This window comes from Dromiciops gliroides, chromosome X (genome assembly GCF_019393635.1).
Source record: "Dromiciops gliroides isolate mDroGli1 chromosome X, mDroGli1.pri, whole genome shotgun sequence".
Taxonomy (NCBI): Eukaryota; Metazoa; Chordata; class Mammalia; order Microbiotheria; family Microbiotheriidae; genus Dromiciops; species Dromiciops gliroides.
This window is the reverse complement of record NC_057867.1, coordinates 37999001-38002803: the sequence shown is the minus strand read 5'-3', so window position 1 is coordinate 38002803 and position 3803 is coordinate 37999001. Positions and strand designations below refer to the sequence as shown.

At 43.6% G+C, this 3803-nt stretch overlaps 1 pseudogene; it reads left to right on the top strand.

Moving 5' to 3' along the window:
* Positions 1-771: 771 nt before the first annotated feature.
* On the top strand, positions 772-1261 carry LOC122734129 (annotated as a pseudogene).
* The last annotated feature ends 2542 nt before the right edge of the window (positions 1262-3803 follow it).

Genomic DNA, 3803 nt, shown 5'->3' with positions numbered 1-3803 from the left:
GTACCTTTTAATTCTAGTGCCTTCACTCTTTTATTTCTTATGTCTGTAGCTTGCTTTGTATAGATTTGCTCATATATTATCTTCTCTAGTAGAGTGTAAGCTCCTTGAGGGTGGGGACTATTTTTTTTTTTTTTGCGGGGCAATGAGGGTTAAGTGACTTGCCCAAAATCACACAGGTACTAAGTGTCAAGTGTCTGAGGTCGAATTTGAACTCAGGTCATCCTGACCCCAGGGCCGATGCTCTATCCACTGTGCCACCTAGTTGCCTCCGGGGACTATCTTTTGACTCTTTTTGTATCCCCAGTGCTTAGCATAATGCCTGGTACACAGTAGGCACTTGATAAATGTTTATTGATTGATCTGTAAAATGGGGATGACGCTAGCCAGGTCTACTCTTCCAGGCTATTGTGACAAAGTAGTTAAAGTCCTTTATGAAGCTTTAAGTGGTAGAGTGATAGGAGCCATCAGCACTATCATGCTGTCTTGTAGCACTGTGGGTGGAATGCTTGCCTGGAGGTGAAGAGTACCCGGCAGAGATACTTCTTTGTTGTTGTTGTTCGTCCTTCATTCTCCAAGAGGACCATGACATCAGGCTGATGTCACGACTTGCAGTGAATTGGATTTAAGTGAGGGAGGGCTGTGCAAGGTCACCAGCCTCACTGTTTCCTCCAGAACTATCTAGGTCCAGTGGCAAGATCTACATCGGGACGACTGGAGATGGCCCTGGATGTTTAAAGCTCTCTGCATGCTCTTTTCGGGTGGTCCCGTTTGTGCAGCCAAAATGAAGTTCAATCCCTTCGTGACCTCGGACCGCAGCAAGAACCTCAAGAGACACTTCAATGCGCCCTCGCACATCCGGCGCAAGATCATGTCGTCCCCCACTCTCCAAGGAGCTGAGGAAGAAATACAACGTCCGCTCCATGCCCATCCGGAAGGACGATGAGGTCCAGGTTGTCCGTGGACACTACAAAGGCCAGCAAATTGGCAAGGTAGTGCAGGTTTACAGAAAGAAATACGTCATCTACATTAAGGGTGTGCAGCGTGAAAAAGCTAACGGCACAACTGTCCATGTGGGCATTCACCCTAGTAAGGTAGTTATCATCAGACTAAAACTGGACAAAGATCGTAAAAAGATTCTTGAGCGTAAAGCCAAATCCCGACAAGCTGGAAAGGAGAAGGGCAAATATAAAGAAGAAACCATTGAGAAGATGCAAGAATAAAGTGGTCTGTTGTACAGTTGTAATTAAAAATGAAAATTAAAGCTCTCTGCATGGATTAGCTCTTGTTATTACTTCTTCTATCTCTTTCCCTAGGCTGGTGTGAGGGGCTGGTGAAATAAAAGCCTGGGGATTGCCTTGTAAATGTGTAAAGCTCTCTATATTGTAAGCCACTATGTGGTCACCTAAGCTATCTTCCCAACAAGGATTGAGTTTCTGGGGAAAGGGAACTGGCTCTGGAGTCAGATCCCACCTCTGAAGCTACTACTTAAGTCCCTTCACTTCTCTGGGTCTCTGTCTATTCATCTGTAAAATAGGGCAGATGGACTAGATGACCCCTGAGGTCCCTTTTGGGCCCTAGATCTGTGGTTCTATGAACATGCTTGCAAGGTAGGTAGGGAAAGTCTTACTATATTTATTTTACAGGCAAAGAAGTTGAGACCCAGAGGGGCTAAGAGAAGGAAATTCATTAGGACAGTAGGATAGAGAGTTAACTTTTCTTGTTGACCACAGAAGGGCAGCCGACATAGAAATGAAGTCTCTCCGGGTGTGTTGTTGTCTGTGTGGCCCCAAAGCCGACCAGGACACATATGCCCTTCTGCCATTAGAAGCTTCTAGACCCCACAGAAAAGCAAACAAGATCATGGGAAGGAGAAGGCAGAACTGGACTCGTTTCAGCCAACAAGCCAAGGGCAGATCTGTTTCCTGATTCCACACTGCTTTCTAGAAGGAAATCCTGCCACCGGAATTGCCTGGAAGACCTTGCACTACTAATGGTTCCAAATTTTCTTCCTCTCCCACTCATTGAGAAGGTGAGCAATATGATATCTATTATACATATGAAGTCATGCAAAGCATATTTCTGTATTAGCCATGTTGTGAAGGAGAAAAAAGCATGAAAAATAAAGAAAGAAGAAAAATATGCTTTAATCTGCACTCAGAGTTCATCAGTTCTCCGGAGGTGAAGAGCATTTTTCATCAAGGATCTTTTGGAATTGTCTTAGATCATTGTATTGCTCAGAGTAGCCAAGTCTTTCAAGTTGATCATTGTACAGTATTCCTGTTACTGGGCCCAATGTTCTCCTGGTTCTGCTCACTTCACTATACATCAGTCCACACATGTCTTTCCAAGCCTTTATGAAATTATCCTGTTTGTCATTTCTTATAGCACAATAATATTCCATCACCATCATGTACCACAGCTTCTTTAGCCATTCCCCAATTGATGGGCATTCTTTTGATTTTCAATTCTTTTTTTTTTATTTCCAATTCTTAACCACCACAAAAAGAGTTGATATAAATATTTTTGTACAAATAGCTCTTTTTTTCTTTTGGAGGATGTCTTTGGGATATAAGCCTAGCAGGGGCATTGCTGGATCAAAGGGTATGCACAGTTTTATAGCCCTTTCAGCATAATTCCAAATTGTTCTCCAGAATGGTTGGATTTGTTCACAACTCCACCAATAATGGATTAGCATCTCAGTTTGTTGGACAGTATATGTACACCCTGTGGCCCAGCCTCCCCTGTCCCCCAAGGGACTCTGGGGTCATAGAGACTAAGTTTAACTCTGGGGACCTGGCTATCTCTCTCTTTGGCCCTGTGCCCCAGAAAGACTCCAGGGAAATCTGAATCAAGGTATGGCTTGAATCTAGGTTTTCCTAAGTGTGAGTAACAGGTACTCAGTGTACAATATGGGTATTAGCTATCAGACAGTTTTTATTTCACAAGCAGTGAAATAGAGGTAGCATGGCATAGTGGTAGATTTGTCAGAGAATCTGTGTTCAAATCTTGGCTTTGCTATTTCCCACTTATGTGACTTTGGGCAAATACTTTCACCTCTCTGGACCTCGGTTTTCTCCTCTGTAAAGCAGAAGGGCTGGTGATGTGCCAATGGAGGCATATCTTTGCTACTTGGGAGGCTCAGGTTGTTGGATAAGGAGTTCTAGAGCTCTGAGCTATAGTGGGCTAAGTTCCATACCAATATGGTGACACCCTAGGATTGAGCAGCCAGCTGACTCAGTTCTAAAATAGAGTAGATTAAAGCTCCTATGTTGATCAGTATACAGTGGGATCAGGCCTGGCAGTACATTACTCCGGGGACTACCCTCTTTATTCTCTGAGAAGCATGATGTTACAAATCTCTTCTTCCGGGGCAGCTAGATGGCGCAGTGGATAAAGCACCAGCCCTGGATTCAGGAGGACCTGAGTTCAAATCCGGCCTCAGACACTTTACACTTACTAGCTGTGTGACCCTGGGCAAGTCACTTAACCCTCATTGCCCCACAAAAAAAAAAAAACAAAACAAAAAACCCAAAAAAACCCAAATCTCTTCTTCCTTTAGGAGGCAGGTGCTACCTCTCAAATTCAGGAACCCTCCCCCCTTTTTAAACTTTTATTTTTTCCGATGAACAAAAATCCACTTCTTCCTCATTCCTCTCCCCACCCTATCTCCCTTAAGAAAGAAAAAAAAAACCCTTTGCAACAAATATGCAAAAAAGATTCCCACATTGGCCATGTTAAAAAAAAAAATGTCTCAGTCTGAACCTTGAATTCATCACATTGCCTCTCCATCAGGAGACAGCTAA